Source organism: Oncorhynchus gorbuscha, linkage group LG01 (genome assembly GCF_021184085.1).
Source record: "Oncorhynchus gorbuscha isolate QuinsamMale2020 ecotype Even-year linkage group LG01, OgorEven_v1.0, whole genome shotgun sequence".
Lineage (NCBI taxonomy): Eukaryota > Metazoa > Chordata > Actinopteri > Salmoniformes > Salmonidae > Oncorhynchus > Oncorhynchus gorbuscha.
Window position 1 is genome coordinate 77,007,350 of NC_060173.1, and position 12,051 is coordinate 77,019,400.

The following is a 12,051-nucleotide window of genomic DNA, read 5'->3' on the forward strand; positions in this document are numbered from 1 at the left end:
TTCAGACCCCTTGACTTTTTACACATTTTGTAATGTTACAGCCTTATTAAAAAATATATGAAATATTTTTCCCCTCATCAATCTACACACGATACCTCATAATGACAAAGCAAAAACAAGTGTCTATAGATTTTTGCAAATTTATTTTAAAAAACAACTACTGAAATACCACATTTTCATAACTATTCAGACCCTTTACTCAGTACTTTGTTGAAGCCCCTTTGGCAGCAATTACAGTCTCAAGTCTTCTTGGGTATGATGCTAAAAGCTTGACACAGGAGTTTCTCCCATTCTTCTCTGCAGATGCTCTCAAGCTTTGTCAGGTTGGATGGGGAGCGTTGTTGCACAGCTATTTTCAGGTCTCTCCAGAGATGTTCGATCCGGGCTCTGAATGGGCCACTCAAGAACATTCAGAGACTTGTCCTTAATCCACTCCTGTGTTGTCTTGGCTGTGTGTTTAGGGTCATTGTCCTGTTGGAAGGTGAACCCCCCCCCCCCCCAGTCTGAGGTCCTGAATGCTCTGGAGCAGGTTTTCATCTAGGATCTTCTTTACTTTTCTCCGTTCATATTTACCTAGATCCTGACTAGTCTTTCAATCTCTGCCTCTGAAAAACATTCTCACAGCATGCCAGGTTTCAGGTTTCCTCCAGACGTGGCTCTTGGCATTCAGGACAAATAATGCAGTCTTGGTTTCGTCAGACCAGAGAATCTTGTTTGCAATGGTCTGAGAGTCCTTTAGGTGCCTTTTGGCAAACTCCACCCGAGCTGTCGTGTGCCTTTTACTGAGGAGTGGCTTCTGTCTGGCCACTCCACCATAAAGGCCTGTTTGGTGGAGTGCTGCAGAGATGGTTGTCCTTCTGGAAGTTTCTCCCATCTCCATAGCAGAACTCTGGAGCTCTGTCAGAGTGACCATCAGATACTTGGTCACCTCCTTGAATCTTACTACACTCTGACGCTCGTCGGCTGTGACAGGGCTTGAAAGGTATTATGGACTACAAAGGGAAACTCAGCTGCGAGCTGCCCAGTAACGCAAGCCTACCAGACAAGCTAAATGCCTTTTATGCTCGCTTTGAGGCAAGAAACACTGTAGCATACATGAGAGCGCCAGCTGTTCCGGACGACTGTGTGATCACGTTCTCCGTAGCCGATGTGGCAAGACCTTTAAACAGGTCAACATTCACAAAGCCACGGGGCCAGTTGGATTACCAGGACGTGTACTCAAAGCATGTGCGGACCAACTGGCAAATGTCTTCACAGACATTTTCAACTTCTCCCTGGCAGAGTCTGTAATAACTATATGCTTCAAACAGACCACCATAATCCCTGTGCCCAAGGAAGCGAGGGTAACCTGCCTAAATGATTACCGCCCGTAGCACTCACGTCGGTAGCCACACAAAGTGCTTAGAAAGGCTTTGAAAGGTCATGGCTCACATCAACACCATCATGCCAGAAATCCTAGACTCACTCCAATTTGCATACCACTCCAACAGATACACAGATGACGCAATCTCAATCACACTCCACACTGCCCTTCGCGTCTGGACAAAAGGAACAACTACAGTGGGGAGAACAAGTATTTGATACACTGCTGATTTTGCAGGTTTTCCTACTTACAAAGCATGTAGAGGTCTGTCATTTCTATCATAGGTACACTTCAACTGTGAGAGATGGAATCTACAACAAAAATCCAGAAAATCACATTGTATGATTCTTAAGTAATTCATTTGCATTTTATTGCATGACATAAGTATTTGATACATCAGAAAAGCAGAACTTAATATTTGGTACAGAAACCTTTGTTTGCAATTACAGAGATCATACATTTCCTGTAGTTCTTGACCAGGTTTGCACACAGGTTTGCACACACTGCAGCAGGCTAGGCCACTCCAGGACCTTGAGATGCTTCTTACTGAGCTACTCCTTAGTTGCCCTGGCTGTGTGTTTCAGGTTGTTGTCATGCTGGAAGACCCATCTTCAATGCTCTTACTGAGGGAAGAAGGTTGTTGGCCAAGATCTCGCGATACATGGCCCCATCCATCCTCCCCTCAATACGGTGCAGTCGTCCTGTCCCCTTTGCAGATAATAATGATGTTTCCATCTCCATGCTTCACGGTTGGGATGGTGTTCTTGGGGTTGTACTCATCCTTCTTCTTCCTCCAAACACGGCGAGTGGACTTTAGACCAAAAAGCTCTATTTTTGTCTCATCAGACCACATGACCTTCTCCCATTCCTCCTCTGGATCATCCAGATGGTCATTGGCAAACTTCAGAAGTGGCTGGACATGCGCTGGCTTGAGCAGGGGGACCTTGCGTGCGCTGGAGGATTTTAATCCATGATGGCGTAGTGTGTTACTAATGGTTATCTTTGAGACTGTGGTCCCAGCTCTCTTCAGGTCATTGACCAGGTCCTGCCGTGTAGTTCTGGGCTGATCCCTCACCTTCCTCATGGTCATTGATGCCCCACGAGGTGAGATCTTGCATGGAGCCCCAGACCGAGGATGATTGACCATCATCTTGAACTTCTTCCAACTTCTTCCAATTTCCATTCCCTGATGTCCTTACACAGCTCTCTGGTCTTGGCCATTGTGGAGAGGTTGGAGTCTGTTTGATTGAGTGTGTGGACATGTGTCTTTTATACAGGTAACGAGTTCAAACAGGTGCAGTTAATACAGGTAATGAGTGGAGAACAGGAGGGATTCTTTTTTCAATTTAAAGTTTTATTAAGTTTTCTTGTTTTTCAATCAACCAACAAAACACATTCCACATTCACAGATGTGACAGGCTTAAAAAAAAGTTTTAAACGTTTTTAAAAGATAAAATAATAATACATTTGAAAAAAATACAATTAAAATAAAATATTAAGAAAAATATATATATATATATATATATTTTTTTTCCTTGGTGCATATATATATATATATATATACATACCCACATATACATATATATATACACATATATATATATATATATATATATATATATACACATACGTACACATACTAAAAAAACAAAACAAAAACATATATAAGACTTGCAGCAGCACTATCAAGGTTCTTATTAGATATTTTTAGCCTTCGCTGAGACGACGAGCCAATAATTTGTTTTTAGGTTTTACAGCACCTTACACAACATGTATCTTGCACATTTCCCTAGTCACCCCGTTCACTCTGTCCAGTTTGAAATATAGTTGAATAGTGGAGACCAGAGTCTATCAAACTTGGGCTGTCTCTTGTGGAGGTCATAAGTGAGCTTTTCATGAGGAAGAAAGTCAATAATCTGGTCAATCCACATTTTAAATGTAGGAGGGGTATTAGAGGCCCACAATAGAAGAATACATTTCTTAGCAAAGTATGTAATAGTCATAAGCAAATTTTCCCTGTCAGAATCAAGAACAAAGTCCTGTTGGGAATTTAGAAGATAGATACACAGGGTCATATCAAACTGTACCTCTAGTATTTTCTGTTTAGCAGTATGTATAGATTGCCAGATTCTCTCTACAGCTCCAAAATACATGCATATAGGTTCCACTTTCAGAAGTACGTATTTTACAGTTAGGAGACATATTTGTTTTCATTCTATGGAGTCTCAAAGGTGCATAATAACATTTGTACAAAAATGTGTAATTGGATTCTTTAATTTTTACATTAGTAGAGGTGCAGTATACCCTGTCGCAAACCTCCGCCCATAACTCATCACTGATAGTCAGACCAAGGTCCTTTTCCCAAATTATTTTCAAAGGAGTAAAGGAGGAGCCTCCTTTCTCAGAAAGGAGTCTATAGATGTAAGATATTTTGCCTTTAATGGATTGTGCTGTGACAAGAAGGGTTTCCACTTCATTCAACTGAGTTCTAAACCTCTTCTTGGAGGTAAATGAGGAAATTACATGTCTAATTTGAAGATATTTTTAAAAAATGGGATCATGTCACATCGAACTCACTGCAGAGCTCTTGAAAGGATTTCAGTGTAGCGGTTTTCTGATGAAATAGGTCTGAAAAGGTCCTGATTCCTAGAGTATGCCAAAGATTAAAGTTGGCATCCCTCAGGGCTTTTGGCAAGTCTGGGTTGCCTACTATAGGCGAGTGAGAACATATTTGGGAGGAAATGCCCAGGTATTTCTTACAGTCCCTCCACGCTAGTAGGGTGCTGTAAATCACAAAGGTTTTGGCTATGTTGACCACTTCACTAAAGTTATTAATGAATATAATTGAGCTTAAGGGCAATGAACCACAGGATTGGACTTCTATCTGAATCCACGTTGACTCTTGTCTGTTTCTGATCCATGTTAGCATGTTGCGGATTTGGGCAGAGCAGTAGTACAATTGAAGGGAGGGAAGGGCAAGACCACCCTTAGATTCAGGTTTCGATAGAGTGGAAAACTTGATCCTAGGTTTCTTATTGCCCCATATAAATTTGGTGATGCTTTGGTTAGTTGTTTTGAAAAAGGAAACTGGGAGATAGCATGGGAGCATCTGAAATAAGTAGTTCAGTCTAGGGAGGACGTTCATACGAATGACATTAATTCTTCCTACTAAGCTATTTGGTAGGGAGATCCAGGTTTGGAGATCGTTCTTGATTCGATCCAGGAGTGGAAGATAATTTCCCTTGAAAAAGCTATTCAGATCTGGTGTTATGAAGATCCCGAGGTATTGAAACCCCTGTGTTTTCCATTGGAAAGGACATAGTGTCTTCATAGAGCTGGTGAGTGTAATATTGAGAGGGCAGACAGTGGATTCGTTAAAATTGATCTTATAACCTGAAAACTTGCCATCCTGAGCAATTGTGTCTAAAATGAGAGGGAGTGATTTCTCAGGGTTGGATATGTAGAGCGAGACATCATCCGCATAAAGCGAATTCTTGTGCTGCAGGCCGCCTGCAGAAATATCCATAATACTTGGATTGCTCCTTATCAGCTCTGCCAGAGGCTCCGCCCCCAACAAGTAGAGCAGGGGGGACAGCGAGCACCCTTGTCTTGTGCCCCGTTCCAGAGGGAATCTGTCAGAGTTCAGTCCATTAGTAGTCACCATGGCATTTGGATGAGAGTATAGTGATTTGATCCATTTAATAAAATTTGGGCCCATATTGAACTTTTCTAAGACTGAAAACAGAAAGCTCCACTCCTGTCAAACGCCTTCTCAGCATCCAGTGAAGCCAGCAGGACAGGGGTCTTCTGTGCATTTACTTGATCAATAATATTAAAAAGACGGCGAATGTTATCAGAAGATTATCTGTCTCTAATAAATCCAGTTTGGTCCGCTTTTATTATTTTGGGAAGAAGAGTGTTTAGACTTTTGGCGAGCAATTTGGTAATTATTTTATAGTCGGAATCCAACAAGCTTATGGGCCGGAAGAACGAGCAGGATAGGGGGTCCTTGTCCTTTTTTAGCAACACTGTAATGCGAGATTCTGGGAGAACTCAGTTTTTGCAAAAATCCTCCAGCATTGGCATGAAGATAGGGCTGAGCTGGGGCCAAAAAGCTTTGTAGAACTCTCTGGGGAATCCATCTGGCCCTGGGGACTTATTAGGTGGCATGGAGGTAATTGCCTCCAGGATCTCCTCAGGAGTGAAGGGGGAGTTGAGATCTTCTTGGTCGTTCTCTGATAGTTTAGGTAGCGAGATTCCCCCTAGGAAAGAGTGGAGTTCTGCCTCCGTGTGTTTTCTCTCAGAGGTATATAGTTTGCAGTAAAAATCATGAAAAGTTAAATTTATCTTTTTTGGGTCATATGTGACCTCGTCCTCTGCTGTTCGGATAGCCATGATTGTACGCTCTGACTGCTCCTTTTTTAATTGGTAAGCAAGCAATCTACTGGGCCTATTGCTATACTCATGGTATTTTTGTTTAGTAAAGAAAACCTTTTTTTATCTCCCGAGTGTTGTCCAGGCTTTGGCTTTGGCTGCTTTAAGATGACTCCAGGAGGTCTGGGGATTGTTTATGTATTTTTTCACAGCATTCCAGCTCCCTCTCAAGATTTAGCCTGTGTGCTTCCATAGCTTTTTTCTTAGAGGAAGCATATACAATTAGATGACCTCTTAGTGTGGCTTTAGCAGCGTCCCACATTATGGCCGGAGAAACAGGAGAATCTTTGTTGTCTTGTGTGTAGTTGTCTATCCATGTAGTTACCAATGTATGGAACGCTTCGTTTGATAACATGGAGGTGTTAAATTTCCAGCTCTTTGACCTCGGGATGTTTTTGCAGAGGTCAAAGCGGAGGTGGACAAAGGCGTGATCTGAAAGTGCTATGGGTCCGATTGTACATGTGGCTGAATTTATGAAACTCTTTGGGATAAAAATGTAATCTATACGGGAGTAGTGTTGTGGACATTAGAGTAGTATGTATAGTCCATAGATGAGCTATTAGTCTCTCTCCAGATATCTATCAGTCCTATCTCTTTAGTAAGACAGTTCAACATCTTTGCAGATCTAGGATTTGTGGTGGGGACTTGAGATGATTTGTCTAGGGTTGGGCTAAGGGTACAATTAAAATCTCCGGCCACCACGCCAAAGGAAACACAATGCTCTTTGAACAGGGTTATCATTTTTGACATGAAAGCAGGAGTATCTGTGTGAGGGGCGTATATGTTTAAGATAGTAATTGGTTGACCATATAGTGACCCAGTTATCAAAATAAATCTCCCTTCCGGATCAGATATGTTTTTGTCAATTATGAATGGAACATTCTTATGGATAAGCATGGCTGTGCCTCTACTGTTTGATTTGAAAGATGAGAAATACACCTGTCCCACCCAAGCTCTGTGGAGTGGGGGCCTCAGTGCTCGGTGAGCTCTCTCTCTCGAGTTCTATGGGCCTGTCGGTGGACAGGTGAAGCCACTCGGGAAGTTTGTCTTGCAGGTAGCGGATCAGTGGCATGTTTCCCTCTTCTTTTTCGCTCAGCTTGAATAGAACACAAGCTGCCCCTGTTTTCCAGGTCCTCTGTTTTCTCTTCCAGATGCTCTATTTTATTTTTAGCATATGCTATTGTTTCCATGGCATCTGTCAATAAGTTTTCCATGGATAGGATTCGCCCCTCTGCCTCGTCCAGGCGCCCCGCGTTTATGGTTATCTTGTTGATGTCAGGCAAAGCGTTTTCCAGGATTATCACCTTGCCCCCCCCCCCCCCCCCCCACCTATCGCACTGAGCTGAGAGTTAATGGCATCTAATTTAGTGTTTAGTTCTGTACGTTGGGATCTCAACTCAGAAAGGATGTATTCGACAGAGTGCGAGGTTGGCATTCGTTGTGCCTCGGGGGGGAGCGGGTCCTCTTGTTCCTGGCTAATGGCGCTAGCTTTTTCTGAAGCTAGCTTCTTCTTGGAGGCTTTTTGGAGCTCTGTCGCTAATGCTCGAGTCCGGGTAAAAATGTCACCTGTAGTGTCGCCTTTTGTAGCCGCCATGACTTTTTTTTTACTAAAGCTAAATGAGTTTGAACTTGGAGTGGAGGTAAGTTTAGGAATTGGAAACTACTTGTGCGGAGCTCTTAGATCATGCGGCCATCTCGTTCAAGGGTCACGTGATCCCCCACAGGAGGGCTTCTTAAAGAAAAACTAACAGGTCTGTGAGAGCTGGAATTCTTACTGGTTGGTAGGTTATCAAATACTTATGTCATGCAATAAAATGCAAATTAATTACTTAAAAATCATACAATGTAATTTTCTGGATTTTTGTTTTAGATTCCGCCTCTCACAGTTGAAGTGTACCTATGATAAAAATTACAGACCTCTACATGCTTTGTACATGCTTGTTCTCTCCACTGTATGTGAGAATGCTGGACCCTGGGACTAAACACCTCCCTCTGCAACTTCTGCACCCAGGGGATAAGGGTAGGCGACAACACATCTGCGATTCTGATCCTCAACACGGGGTCCCATCAGGGGTGCATGCTTAGTCCCCTGCTGAAGTCCCTGTTCTCCCACGACTGTGTGGCCAAACACCCTGGCCATCCTACAAACTAAGCTTGATGCCTTCAATCTCACACAAATTATCAATGAACCTACCAGGTACAACCCCAAATCAGTAAACACGGGCACCCTCATAGATGTCATCCTAACTAATTCACCCTCCAAATACACCTCTGCTGTTTTCAATCAAGATCTCAGCGATCACTGCCTCATTGCCTGCATCCGTAATGGGTCTGCGACCAAACGACCACCTCTCATCACTGTCAAACGCTCCCTGAAACACTTCTGTGAGCAGGCCTTTCTAATCGACCTGGCCGGGGTATCCTGGAATGACATTGACCTCCTCCCGTCAGTAGATGATGCCTGGCTATTCTTTAAAAGTGCCTTCCTCAACGTCTTAAATAAGCATGCACTTCTCAAAAAATTTAGAACTAGGAATAGATATAGCCCTTGGTTCACGCCAGACCTGTCTGCCCTTGACCAGCACAAAAACATCCTGTGGCGTTCTGCATTAGCATCAAATAGCCCCCGTGATATGCAACTTTTCAAGGAAGTTAGGAACAAATATACACAGGCAGTTAGAAATAGAAATTTGCATCCTGTAGTACTAACTCAAAAAAGTTCTGGGACACTGGAAAGTCCATGGAGAATAAGAGCACCTCCTCCCAGCTTCCCACTGTCTATCCTACCCTGTCTTTCTAAGGTCTTTGAAAGCCAAGTTAACAAACAGATTACTGACCATTTCGAATCCCACCATACCTTCTCCGCTATGCAATCTGGTTTCAGAGCAGGTCATGGGTGCACCTCAGCCACGCTCAAGGTTCTAAACAACATCATAACCGCCATCTTTAAGAGACATTACTGTGCAGCCGTATTCATCGACATGGCCAAGGCTTTCGACTCAGTCAATCACAACATTCTTATTGGCAGACTCTACAGCCTTGGTTTCTCAAATGATTGCCTCACCTGGTTTACCAACTACTTCTCTGATAAGAGTTCAGTGTGTCAAATCGGAGGGCCTGTTGTCTGGACCTCTGACAATATCTATGGGTGTGCCACAGGGTTCAATTCTCAGGCTGACTCTCTTTTCTGTATACATCAATGATGTTGCTCTTGCTGCTGGGGATTCTCTGATCCACCTCTACACAGACGACACCATTCTGTATACTTCTGGCCCCTCCCTGGACACTGTGTTAACTAACCTCCAGACGAGCTTCAATGCCATACAACTCTCTTTCCGTGGCCTCCAACTGCTCTTAAACGCAAGTAAAACTAAATACATGCTTTTCAATCGAGCACCTGCTCGCCCGTCCAGCATCACTACTCTGGACGGCTCTGACTTAGAATACGTGGACAACTACAAATACCTGGGTGTCTGGTTAGACTGTAAACTCTCCTTCCAGACTCACATTAAGCATCTCCAATCCAAATTTAAATCTAGAATCGGCTTCCTACATCGCAACAAAGCATCCTTCACTCATGCTGCCAAACATACCCTCGTAAAACTGACCATCCTACCAATCCTCGACTTCGGTGATGTCATCTATAAAATAGCCTCCAACACTCTACTCAACAAACTAGATGCAGTCTATCACAGTGCCATCCGTTTTGTCACCAAAGCCCCATACACTACCCACCATTGTGACCTGTACAATCTCGTTGGTTGGCCCTCGCTTCATACTCATCGCCAAACCCACAGGTTATCTACAAGTCTCTGCTAGGTAAAGCCCCGCCTTATCTCAGCTCACTGGTCACCATAGCAGCACCCACTCGTAGCACGCGCTCCAGCAGGTTTATCTCACTGGTCACCCCCAAAGCCAATTCCTCCGTTGGTCATCTTTCCTTCCAGTTCTCTGCTGCCCATGACTGGAACAAATTGCAAAAATCTCTGAAGCTGGAGACTCACATCTCCCTCACTAGCTTTAAGCACCAGTTGTCAGAGCAGTTTACAGATCACTGCACCTGTACTTAGCCTATCTGTAAACAGCCCATCTATCTACCTACCTCATCCCCATACTGGTATTTATTTATTTATTTTGCTCCTTTGCACCCCAGTATCTCTACCTGCACATTCATCTTCTGCCAATCTACCATTCCAGTGTTTAATTGCTATATTGTAATTACTTCACCACCATGGCCTATTTATTTCCTTAACTTACCTCATTGGCACTCACTGTATATAGACTTTTTGTTTTCTTTTGTTCTACTGTATTATTGACTGTATGTTTTGTTTATTCCATGTGTAACTCTGTGTTGTTGTATGTGTCGAATTGCTACGCTTTATCTTGGCCAGGTCGCAGTTGCAAATGAGAACTTGTTCTCAACTAGCCTACCTGGTTAAATAAAGGTGAAATAAATAAATAAATCAATCAATTTAAAGCACAACTCCAACACCATCATTAAGTTTGCAGACGACTCAACAGGGGACAGATCATCGACAACAACCTCTCCTTCAATGTGAGCAAGACAAAGGAGCTGATCGTGGAATATAGGAAAAGGAGGGCCGAACAGGACCCCATTAACATTGACAGGACTGAAGTGGAGCCGGTTGAGAGTTAAGTTCCTTGGTGTCCACATCACCAACAAACTATCATGGTCCAAACACACACAGTTGTGAAGAGGACACGACAACACCTTTTCCCCCTTAGGAGACTGAAAACCTCATGGCATGGGTCCCCAGATCCTCAAAAAGTTATACAGCTGCACCATTGAGAGCTTCCTAACCAGTTGCATTTCTGCCTGGTATGGCAACTGTGTTATGCAGGTGAATGAGGACCCAAAAGCGACTTGGCGAAAACAGAGTTTTTAATCCAGTAAGATACTTAACAAAACAAAAGGCATAATACTACTCGTAAAGACGAGAACAGACTGGAGACTTGATCAAGAACTGCAGGTTGCCTCGGGAAGGCACTTGAACCTAGCAGACTCAGACACCTGCTCACCACGCAGCATCTGAGGGAAACACGACACGACAGGGCAAAACATAGACACAGCACGGTGAATATAGACAAGGATCCGACAGGGCAGGAACGGAAAACAAGGAGAGAAATAGGGACTCTAATCAGGGAAAAGGATCGGGAACAGGTGTGGGAAGACTAAATGATTGATTAGGGGAATAGGAACAGCTGGGAGCAGGAACGGAACGATAGAGAGAAGAGAGAGCGGGAGAGTGAGAGAGGGAGGGGGAGAGAGAGGGATAGAAAGAGGGAAAGAACCTAATAAGACCAGCAGAGGGAAACGAATAGAAGGGGAAGCACAGGGACAAGACATGATAATCAATGACAAAACATGACAGTACCCCCCCACTCACCGAGCGCCTCCTGGCGCACTCGAGGAGGAATCCTGGCGGCAACGGAGGAAATCATCAATGAGTGAACGGTCCAGCACGTCCCGAGACGGAACCCAACTCCTCTCCTCAGGACCGTAACCCTCCCAATCCACTAAGTATTGGTGACCCCGTCCCCGAGAACGCATGTCCATGATCTTATGTACCTTGTAAATAGGTGCGCTCTCGACAAGGACGGGAGGGGGGAGGGAAGACGAACGGGGGTGCGAAGAAAGGGCTTGACACAGGAGACATGGAAGACAGGATGGACGCGACGAAGATGTCGCGGAAGAAGCAGTCGCACAGCGACAGGATTGACGACCTGGGAGACACGGAACGGACCAATGAACCGCGGAGTCAACTTACGAGAAGCTGTCGTAAGAGGAAGGTTGCGAGTGGAAAGCCACACTCTCTGGCCGCAACAATACCTTGGACTCTTAATCCTGCGTTTATTGGCGGCTCTCACAGTCTGTGCCCTGTAACGGCAAAGTGCAGACCTCACCCTCCTCCAGGTGCGCTCACAACGTTGGACAAACGCTTGAGCGGAGGGAACGCTGGACTCGGCAAGCTGGGATGAGAACAGAGGAGGCTGGTAACCCAGACTACTCTGAAACGGAGATAACCCGGTAGCAGACGAAGGAAGCGAGTTGTGAGCGTATTCTGCCCAGGGGAGCTGTTCTGCCCAAGACGCAGGGTTTCTGAAAGAAAGGCTGCGTAGTATGCGACCAATCGTCTGATTGGCCCTCTCTGCTTGACCGTTAGACTGGGGATGAAACCCGGAAGAGAGACTGACGGACGCACCAATCAAACGACAGAACTCCCTCCAAAACT